General features: G+C 43.6%; 2 long non-coding RNA genes across 2 annotated transcripts; both read left to right on the top strand.

Moving 5' to 3' along the window:
* The first annotated feature begins 273 nt into the window (after positions 1–273).
* On the top strand, positions 274–7,344 carry LOC109943059 (uncharacterized). Its single transcript, XR_002265676.3, has 3 exons — positions 274–490; positions 655–995; positions 2,742–7,344. It is a non-coding gene; the product is annotated as an uncharacterized lncRNA (long non-coding RNA).
* An 11-nt stretch (positions 7,345–7,355) lies between these two features.
* Positions 7,356–11,262, top strand: LOC103641600 (uncharacterized). Its single transcript, XR_002265675.2, has 3 exons — positions 7,356–7,663; positions 7,826–8,168; positions 11,007–11,262. It is a non-coding gene; the product is annotated as an uncharacterized lncRNA (long non-coding RNA).
* Positions 11,263–11,609: the final 347 nt, after the last annotated feature.

Here is an 11,609-nt window from a genome sequence, read left to right as displayed (position 1 = left end):
TTATATAGTAGCGTAAGCCTACTGAATTGAACCCTAGAGAAGGCTTGCGTGCTACTTTTCATGCTGAAGCATAGTTTTATTTTCTGTCACATTTAATTTTATTTAGATTATTTTTGGCTTGATCTAAAATGGATATATATATATGTCTACTATGCTTGTATATACGAAAAGAAGAGAAATAGAAAAAGAAGAAAAGAAATCCACAAAATAAGAAACGGACGTTCATCCAATCTCCCTGACCAACGCTCTCATTTCCCCTCCCTCTCTCATTCTTACAGGTGGACCCCATGTGTCATTTCCTCCACTCTTCCCTCTCCACAACCGTCTCCAATTAGTGCATGCTGCACGATCAGAGAAACCGGCATCTCCCCCACGTTGCTTGGCCTCTCGCCTTAGGCCCTGTAGCACTACCCCGCCAACCCTCCAGGGAACGCACTCGCTTCTGCTCATCCAACACCCTTCTCCTAGGCGGTCCTGCATCCCCCATATGGTGAGCCCCCCCCTACAGTTTTCCCCAATACGCTGCAAGCTCTAGGAGCCGGCGCCCCCTCCGGTTCCTCCCTCGGCTGCTCCTGACCGCGAGCTATCCGAGTCCATGGTCCGACTCTGCAACCTCGCTACTTCCTAATCACTCGCCCCTCTCCCATGGCACAGGCGCTTTTCCCCTTTGTCCTTGGTCAGCGGCGGTGCTGCAGACCGGTGCAATACTCGCATCCTCGACGCTCGCCAAGTGCTTGATGAAAGGCCAGCAAGCTCTGCTCCCTTTCCCGCGATCCTCGGTCAGCGCTTCCTCTCTCCTCCATGATTGAGTGCGTCCGTGTTGCAGCCTCGACGTCGTCCGCCTCCTGGTGCCCCATTGCGGCCGTGACGTTCACTGTCCGCATCCGCGTTTCGCCGTTCGTCGTTGGCTCGCCTCGCCGTCGCTTCGCGTCATGCGCGCAGCACGTTGTCGTGCCTCGCCACTAGCTTGTTTGGCCGTCTGCCGTCGTTGCAAGGTGAGCATCGTCTATGCGTTGGTAACCTTGTTTCACTATGCCGTGTGTTTTAAATAATTAATAATATTTTTGTTTAACTAACGTTAATTAATTAGACTTTTCAATTAAACTAATTTATAGTAGTTAACTTACGCTTTATAAATCCATGTCGACATAATTAATAGCAACTCAAATGTTTTTCTCTAATATTTGTTTAATATAAATGCGACGACTATTTAGTTTTTATCGTGTTTAGCGCGCGTCGTTCGCGTGTGTAGCGTGTGCTGCTCGCTCGCTTTGTCGTCGCTCGATAAATCGTTATTTGCGCGCTTTAATAACATCACTTCGCCATATCGTTCATGTTAATCACTTGATTAATTGTTTAGTTGTCAGTTATTAAAACAACAGCTCAATCGAATCTAGTTTATAATTTTAATTAGGCGTTTGTAGATAGCTGGTAACGTGTTGATGCTGACTTGAAGGTTATATTTAACACTTGGTTAATATAAGAAAAACGACGTAGTTTAGTAGTTTCGCATGTCGCGCTGATTTCGCGAGTCGCGCGCTGTTTTCCGCGTCACCGTTGTTCGTTTGCGCGTTCGTGCCGCGCGTCTGGTGCGCGTGTTGTCGCGCACGTTGTTCCCGCGTGTGGCGCTCGTGGTCGTCGTGTCGCATGTTTTAGTTGAATAATTAATTATTGGTTTGTTCGAGTGTTAATAAAATAACAATTCAATTAGAATGAGTCTATAGTTTTAACTCGTGCTTTATAAATGTAAATGTTAATTAACGTGATTAATACCAACTGAAATACTTTTCATTAATTATTTGTTTGTTGTTCGCGCGCGACATCGTTTGTGCGTTATCGCGCTGTTCGCGCGCATAGTCGCGTTGACTCGTGTGTGTCGCGCAGTATCGTGCGCGTTGTTTTGCGTGTGTCGCACGTGCCGTTTGCACGCGTTGTCACACGTCGTGTGTATGCGCGGCGTGCGCCATTTGCCCGTGTCGCTTGCCTCGCCGCGTGTCGATCACGTGTGTCACGTGGCGTTTGCACGTGATAATAAATTGTTTTCGTTTAAGAACACTCATGTTAATAATGTTAATCTGTTGGGTCACATATTTTAAATAATTTATTTAAGGTTTGCTCGACTAATATTTAATATTCTAACTAGATTAAATGTGTAGTGTTCCACTTGGGCTTTTATAATAAATATCAACATGACAAATATTAACTTAACTACTGTTTATGTATTTAATATTTGTTTAGTACAAATGTGTCACCTATTTAGTTTTAGCCCGTCGCGCGTGCTGTTTCGCACGTGGTAACGTGCTGGTTCGCACGTCGGTCGCGCCGGTCACCCACACTGTCTCGTGCGTCGTTCGCGTGCAATGTCACGCGTGTTCGCGCGTCATCTGCACGCTATCGTATTGTTTCATGCGTCGTAAATTCGCCTCGCTTAGAATCCCTCGTGCTAATTATATTAGTTATTTGTTTGATAACTGCTAGTGTGGTAGATTTAATCAAAACTACATAGAAGTTATAAGTTATATTTTAATTGAATGTCCTGACTATTACTTGTGTGGCGTAAACGTTATAACTTCTCGACCGTAGCTTCGACCGTCGCGTTCCTTATCCCCGCGTAAACGTAGAAGTGCTCTCTCATTTTTATAATGCTTGTTTTGATAATATTTTATCTTGTATGATGTAATGTTCTTATGTAAGTATATATTTGTTTGTGCCTGTTTGTATTCGTTGCGCGTCGCGAATAGACTGCGATCTATTTCCGAGCTTCGAAGAATCGACAGTCAAGCTTGGCGACCAACGGATCGAACTCTTCGAGTTCTACGAGGCTGAAGATCCTGAGCATCTGTTTGGTGAAGGCAAGTGTCCTCTGACCCATTATGTCCCATTTACTTTATAATACACTATCCCGCATACTATGAACAACCTAAGGATTTACTAGCTTTCTATTTACCTTGTCCTTGATTTACCCTTTTGGGTTACTATGGTTAGCTATATGCTAGCGCTTTACTTTAATCAATGAACATGATGAGATACAATGATGATACTATGATTTTATTCTGGATATGATGATATACTTGTGGCATTTAGGGGACTCGAGCAGTTTCTCGAGTGCCTCTCCGTAAGGACCTGTTCGTTGAGAGACCACCCGGGATAACAGTGCAACCATGAGGGTGAAATGGGAGGCCCTTAGCTAATTAATTAGAGGAACTAGAGGTGTAGTTGCTTCGCCGTCGTGCCGTCAATGGGGTCCAGGCACAGTGCTTGCTCTGCCGAGGCTGGGTGCCGAGGTTCTTTCGTTTTGCTTTTGTTAGTCACCCCCTTCGGGGAGAGGTACTGTGTTTATCAAACTGGAGAAACCTAACGGGCGGCTAGGACCTCTAGGGAATCTTTGTAAAAACTACGTAGTGATACCCTGCCGGACCACCTAGGAAGTGATCAATGGGGAGTCATGATCCCCGGGCAAAACGGGAATCACGGCTCATGGGTAAAGTGTGCGACCTCTACAGAGGGTAATGAAACTGATATATCAGACGTGCTCACGGTTATGAGCGGCCTTGGGATCCTCTTTGATTAGAGATACAGATGATCTTAGATACAATGGTTCTATTTATGGTTTTGGTTCGATGATAATAATGATGTTCCTCGATGAGGAAATGATTCACGGGTTGGTTATTACTAAAACTTGGCTTCCACTAATAATAAATACTTGACCAACTAAAAGAAACTGCTTTGACCTTAACCCCACATAAAGCTAGTCCACCTCAGCCAAACGGGACATTTGCTGAGTACGTTGATGTGTACTCACCCTTGCTTTCACAAAACACCAGGTTGCCTTTGGTGCAATCTATGCTCAGGTAAAGAAGAAGGCGTCGAGGCGGATCTCCAGGAGTTCCAGGGCTTCGGCGAGTTCGAGGATTAGGCTAGTGACCTCCCCCAGTCAGCTGCCTGTGGTGGGTTTATTTATGTTGGCTACGTTTCTACTCTGTGTACTTTGATTATATTATGTAAATGACTCTAGTCTGTAATATTATTACTTACTATTTATTGTAATTTGAAGCATTGTGCTATGATGAGTCATTTATGTAATCGCTGTGTACGTGAATTTCTGATCCTAGCACGTACATGGTTCGCATTCGGTTTACCTTCTAAAACCGGGTGTGACATAAGTGGTATCAAAGCCATGCTGACTGTAGGACCGCTAGCCTAGAGTAGCATTGGCCGTTTTAAGGACTTATTGACTGTTACTTCACCTCATCCTTGATTCTGCTTCAAAATATTAGTCATCTCGACTAATTCTATGTTGTGCTCCTATATGCCCCTTTTCCAAAAGTATTTTATTCTAGTATGGTATATACTTCTCTCAATCTATTAGAACTGATCTCACTCTTGTGCTTGCGACATCTTTGTAGATGGCCCCTGGCCATAACCTTCTTGTCTTTTGGAATTCTTTCCTCTTTCGTCATTAAATTGTTATCATTTGGCAAACTCTAGTCCTTTGGTATTGACATACTCAAATCCCTGAATTCTTCAATTCTCTTGTTTCAAATACTTGCCTCTAAATTTTTATTGCCTACTTAAACATTTCAGTTTATATGACCATGACCTTCCTGTCTTCTGAGACCCTTTCTTGTTCCATTGTTAGGTCATTATCTTTCAACAATTTCTATTCCATTGGTTTTAGTATACTCGTGTCCTTAGAGTCTTGCATACTCTCGTATTTTTTTATGTATGCTTATCTTCATACCCGAATATTTGTTTAAGACATTTCAACTTACATGATCTTGACCACCCTTGTTTCTTAATGATCCTTGAGCGGTCATTTTACTTTGCATATCCTTGGTGATCTCGTTGTCTCCTTGTAACTCCACTTGGTAATTAATTTTCTTTACTTCAACCATTTTGTTGAACCTTACCTATCTTACCCTTGCTTGTTTTCTCCACTTTGTCAGTCTTGCCTTAACTCTGTCCATGGTTATGCTTTTCATCATTATCACCTTTACCCTTATCACCTCTATATCTTACCTTGACGTTTATCTTATACCTGCCCTTTAAAATCTTGTCTCTCCCATCTCAATCTGAGAGTTGTACATTTTACCTATTTTCCCTTTGGGTGTATCCTCTTCTTTGTCACCTGCGAGTTTTTAACTCTATCCTTTGTTGTGTTTTTGTTTGTTATTTCCTTTATCCTTCTCACCACTCTATCTTGCCTTGTGATTGCATTATGTCTGTTATCTAAAATCTCCAGTCTCCAATCTCAATTTGAGAGTGGTGTTTTACTTACCTCACCCTTGGCTATATCCTATTCTTTACCTCGTGTAAGCTTGGACGTAACTCCATTCTTTGTTGTACTCATACCACTGGCTCTCCAATGCCTTCATCTTTTCTCTCATACCCTTGTCTGTTGTCGCCTTTGACCCATGCGATATTGAGGCCTTCTACATAAATGTTTACTTTGAACTTATCCTTTAAAAGTCTCCCCTTTCTTTCAACCCAGTTTGAGGGATGTGAGTTACCTAACTCTCCCCTGATTTCTTTTCACTCCTTGCCTCCTTACAAGTTTTGGTCTTAATTCCATCCTTTGTTGTGTGTTTTATTTGCTATCACCATCTCCTTGTCATCCATCGATCTTGCCTTGATACTCATCTTTATTCTGGCTCCTTAAAAATCTCCTATCTTCCAACTCCATTGGAAAGTGGCTGCTTACCTATCTGGCCCTTGGACGTACCCTCTCCTCTTCCATTTGCAGGTCATGTCTTAACGCCATCCTTTGTGGCACTTATATCCTTTGTTCTTATGACCATTTACCTCCCCTCCTACATCCTTGTCTGTTATCGCCTTTAAACCCTCGTGATATCTATGCCCTTGCCCTCATGCTTACTTTGAACCTACCCTTTAAAGCCTCCTCTTTTCCATCCCTGATCGAGGATAATGCCTCACCTACTTCACCATTGATTGCTTCCCCTTCTTTGACACCTTGCAATTTTTGTCTAAAATACATCCTTTATTGTGTGTTTGTTCGTTATCACCTTAACCCTTGTCATCCCTCGATCTTTACCTTGATGCTTATCTTGTACCTGCATTTTAAGACCGCCTCTCCCATTTCATTTCAAGAGTGATGTCTTACCCATCCCGCTCTTTTTCGTTCCCTTTTCCTCCGTCGCGTTGCAAGTCTTAGCTTTTGCTCGATATCACCCTTACCTTCCTAATATCTAGATCTTTCTATGATGCTTATCCTATGCCTACCTTTTGAAATATCATATTTCCCATCTCGATTTGAGAATGGTGTTTTACCTATCCTGACCTTGGTTGCATTCTCTCCCTGTCGGTTCCAATCCTTGCTTTAGCTCCATCCTTTATTATGCTCATGCCCCTATCTTGCATGTCTTATTATACCCCTTGCCTTTCAATGGCCTTAGAGTAGTTTCCCCTTTGTAATGAAAGACCACCATCTAGTTAACATTAACGTGTAGCAACGAGATGTTTGTTGTTGTGTGCTCGTGAGTTTGTCTTTATGTTATGATTGATTTGCTTCTTTGAAATGAGTGTTGATGTGTTGTGGCCCTTGGTCCGCAATGACATCAGTTCACTAGCTGAGTGCCATAGAGTTAGGTAGCTGGGTGCTCTCCCTTTTCTCTCTTTAATCCATCTATGCTTACCTTTTCTATCTATACCCTTTCCTCTTGCACATGTCCGGTTGGCATCCTACAACCTCTCTTAATCAGTCAAGATCAGAGCTGGCAGCATCTTCATCAAGTGTGTATCAACGCTCCTGTTAAGGGGGTTAGTCGCTAACCCCAATGAAGACAATGTGATAAACATCAACCAACAAGATCAAAGTGGTGTAGCAGAAGTGTGTGTGGGTCCTAACCCACTGCTCCAAGAGATCCTCAATAATTGCATCGATCGGTCTCAAGCATCTAAAAGTCAAAGCAAACCAGTCCCCAAGTTAAGCTTGCCGAGTCAAAGTCAACTCAAGAAAGCCGTGGACAACCTACGAACCAACCTTGTTTTCTTGCTAGCTTCTTCTTGAATCTCGGGGGCGAGATTCCTGTTAAGGGGGTTAGATTTGTAACACCCAGAATTTGGGGGTATAAATTTTATTTTCTAATATTCACCAAATTCAGGTGTTACCCTCTCTTTTCCTTGCTTTTCTCTAAATAATGGAGTGTTATTTTGTTATATAGTAGCGTAAGCCTACTGAATTGAACCCTAGAGAAGGCTTGCGTGCTACTTTTCATGTTGAAGCATAGTTTTATTTTCTGTCACATTTAATTTTATTTAGATTATTTTTGGCTTGATCTAAAATGGATATATATATATGTCTACTATGCTTGTATATACGAAAAGAAGAGAAATAGAAAAAGAAGAAAAGAAATCCACAAAATAAGAAACGGTCGTTCAGCCAATCTCCCTGACCAATGCTCTCATTTCCCCTCCCTCTCTCATTCTTACAGGTGGACCCCATGTGTCATTTCCTCCACTCTTCCCTCTCCATAACCGTCTCCAATTAGTGCTTGCTGCACGATCAGAGAAACCGGCATCTCCCCCACGTTGCTTGGCCTCTCGCCTTAGGCCCTGTAGGACTACCCCGCCAACCCTCCAGGGAACGCACTCGCTTCTGCTCATCCAACACCCTTCTCCTAGGCGGTCCTGCATCCCCCATATGGTGAGCCCCCCTACAGTTTTCCCCAATACGCTGCAAGCTCTAGGAGCCGGCGCCCCCTCCGGTTCCTCCCTTGGCTGCTCCTGACCGCGAGCTATCCGAGTCCATGGTCCGACTCTGCAACCTCGCTACTTCCTAATCACTCGCCCCTCTCCCATGGCACAGGCACTTTTCCCCTTTGTCCTTGGTCAGCGGCGGTGCTGCAGCCCGGTGCAATACTCGTATCCTCGACGCTCGCCAAGTGCTTGATGAAAGGCCAGCAAGCTCTGCTCCCTTTCCCGCGATCCTCGGTCGGCGCTTCCTCTCTCCTCCATGATTGAGTGCGTCCGTGCTGCAGCCTCGACGTCGTCCGCCTCCTGGTGCCCCATTGCGCGGCCGTGACATTCACTGTCCGCATCCGCGTTTCGCCGTTCGTCGTTGGCTCGCCTCGCCGTCGCTTCGCGTCATGCGCGCAGCACGTTGTCGTGCCTCGCCACTGGCTTGTTTGGCCGTCTGCCGTCGTTGCAAGGTGAGCATCGTCTACGCGTTGGTAACCTTGTTTCACTATGCCGTGTGTTTTAAATAATTAATAATATTTTTGTTTAACTAACGTTAATTAATTAGACTTTTCAATTAAACTAATTTATAGTAGTTAACTTACGCTTTATAAATCCATGTCGACATAATTAATAGCAACTCAAATGTTTTCTCTAATATTTGTTTAATATAAATGCGGCGACTATTTAGTTTTTATCGTGTTTAGCGCGCGTCGTTCGCGTGTGTAGCGTGTGCTGCTCGCTCGCTTTGTCGTCGCTCGATAAATCGTTATTTGCGCGCTTTAATAACATCACTTCGCCATATCGTTCATGTTAATCACTTGATTAATTGTTTAGTTGTCAGTTATTAAAACAACAGCTCAATCGAATCTAGTTTATAATTTTAATTAGGCGTTTGTAGATAGCTGGTAACGTGTTGATGCTGACTTGAAGGTTATATTTAACACTTGGTTAATATAAGAAAAACGACGTAGTTTAGTAGTTTCGCATGCCGCGCCGTTTTCGCGAGTCGCGCGCTGTTTTCCGCGTCACCGTTGTTCGTTTGCGCGTTCGCGCCGCGCGTCTGGTGCGCGTGTTGTCGCGCACGTTGTTCCCGCGTGTGGCGCTCGTGGTCGTCGTGTCGCATGTTTTAGTTGAATAATTAATTATTGGTTTGTTCGAGTGTTAATAAAATAACAATTCAATTAGAATGAGTCTATAGTTTTAACTCGTGCTTTATAAATGTAAATGTTAATTAACGTGATTAATACCAACTGAAATACTTTTCATTAATTATTTGTTTGTTGTTCGCGCGCGACATCGTTTGTGCGTTATCGCGCTGTTCGCGCGCATAGTCGCGTTGACTCGTGTGTGTCGCGCAGTATCGTGCGCGTTGTTTTGCGTGTGTCGCACGTGCCGTTTGCACGCGTCGTCACACGTCGTGTGTATGCGTCGCGTGCGCCATTTGCCCGTGTCGCTTGCCTCACCGCGTGTCGATCACGTGTGTCACGTGGCGTTTGCACGTGATAATAAATTGTTTTCGTTTACGAACACTCATGTTAATAATGTTAATCTGTTGGGTCACATATTTTAAATAATTTATTTAAGGTTTGCTCGACTAATATTTATGAGATTAATATTCTAACTAGATTAAATATGTAGTATTCCACTTGGGCTTTTATAATAAATATCAACATGACAAATATTAACTTAACTACTTTTTGTGTATTTAATATTTGTTTAGTACAAATGTGTCACCTATTTAGTTTTCGCCCGTCACGCGTGCTGTTTCGCACGTGGTAACGTGCTGGTTCGCACGTCGGTCGCGCCGGTCGCCCGCACTGTCTCGTGCGTCGTTCGCGTGCTATGTCGCGCGTGTTCGCGCGTCGTCTGCATGCTATCATATTGTTTCATGCGTCGTAAATTCGCCTCGCTTAGAATCCCTCGTGCTAATTATATTAGTTATTTGTTTGATAACTGCTAGTGTGGTAGATTTAATCAAAACTACATAGAAGTTATAAGTTATATTTTAATTGAATGTCCTGACTATTACTTGCGTGGCGTAAACGTTATAATTTCTCGACCGTAGCTTCGACCGTCGCGTTCCTTATCCCCGCGTAAACGTAGAAGTGCTCTCTCATTTTTATAATGCTTGTTTTGATAATATTTTATCTTGTATGGTGTAATGTTCTTATGTAAGTATATATTTGTTTGTGCCTGTTTGTATTCGTTGCGCGTCGCGAATAGACTGCGATCTATTTCCGAGCTTCGAAGAATCGACAGTCAAGCTTAGCGACCAACGGATCGAACTCTTCGAGTTCTACGAGGCTGAAGATCCTGAGCATCTGTTTGGTTGAAGGCAAGTGTCCTCTGACCCATTATGTCCCATTTACTTTATAATACACTGTCCCGCATACTATGAACAACCTAAGGATTTACTAGCTTTCTATTTACCTTGTCCTTGATTTACCCTTTTGGGTTACTATGGTTAGCTACATGCTAGCGCTTTACTTTAATCAATGAACATGATGAGATACAATGATGATACTATGATTTTATTCTGGATATGATGATATACTTGTGGCATTTAGGGGACTCGAGTAGTTTCTCGAGTGCCTCTCCGTAAGGACCTGTTCGTTGAGAGACCACCCAGGATAACAGTGCAACCATGAGGGTGAAATGGGAGGCCCTTATCTAATTAATTAGAGGAACTAGAGGTGTAGTTGCTTCGCCGTCCTGCCGTCAATGGGGTCCAGGCGCAGTGCTTGCTCTGCTGAGGCTGGGTGCCGAGGTTCTTTCGTTTTCCTTTTGTTAGTCACCCCCCTTCGGGGAGAGGTACTGTGTTTATCAAACTGGAGAAACCTAACGGACGGCTAGGACCTCTAGGGAATCTTTGTAAAAACTACGTAGTGATACCCTGCCGGACCACCTAGGAAGTGATCAATGGGGAGTCATGATCCCCGGGCAAAACGGGAATCACGGCTCATGGGTAAAGTGTGCGACCTCTGCAGAGGGTAATGAAACTGATATATCAGACGTGCTCACGGTTATGAGCGGCCTTGGGATCCTCTTTGATTAGAGATACAGATGATCTTAGATACAATGGTTCTATTTATGGTTTTGGTTCGATGATAATAATGATGTTCCTCGATGAGGAAATGATTCACGGGTTGGTTATTACTAAAACTTGGCTTCCACTAATAATAAATACTTGACCAACTAAAAGCAACTACTTTGACCTTAACCCCACATAAAGCTAGTCCACCTCAGCCAAACGGGACATTTGCTGAGTACGTTGATATGTACTCACCCTTGCTTTCACAAAACACCAGGTTGCCTTTGGTGCAATCTATGCTCAGGTAAAGAAGAAGGCGTCGAGGCGGATCTCCAGGAGTTCCAGGGCTTCGGCGAGTTCGAGGATTAGGCTAGCGACCTCCCCCAGTCAGCTGCCTGTGGTGGGTTTATTTACGTTGGCTACGTTTCTACTCTGTGTACTTTGATTATATTATGTAAATGAATCTAGTCTGTAATATTATTACTTACTCTTTATTGTAATTTGAAGCATTGTGCTATGATGAGTCATTTATGTAATCGCTGTGTACGTGAATTTATGATCCTAGCACGTACATGGTTCGCATTCGGTTTACCTTCTAAAACCGGGTGTGACAAAGAAGAACAAGTTATGGAGGAAGAAGCACCATGGGTCCCTCCAACTCAAGTCTGAGCGATGATCCAACGACATCACCCCGTTGACCAGATTCTAGGTGACATAAGCAAGGGAGTAACTACTCGCTCAAGATTAGCTAACTTTTGTGAGCATTACTCGTTTGTCTCTTCTATTGAGCCTTTCAGGGTAGAAGAAGCCTTGCAGGATCCGGATTGGGTGTTGGCCATGCAGGAAGAGCTCAATCTGGGATCCGGATTGGGTATCCCAG

Source organism: Zea mays, chromosome 10 (genome assembly GCF_902167145.1).
Source record: "Zea mays cultivar B73 chromosome 10, Zm-B73-REFERENCE-NAM-5.0, whole genome shotgun sequence".
Classification (NCBI taxonomy): Eukaryota; Viridiplantae; Streptophyta; class Magnoliopsida; order Poales; family Poaceae; genus Zea; species Zea mays.
The sequence above is the reverse complement of the archived record's forward strand: the minus strand, read 5'-3'. Positions and strand labels throughout refer to the sequence as shown.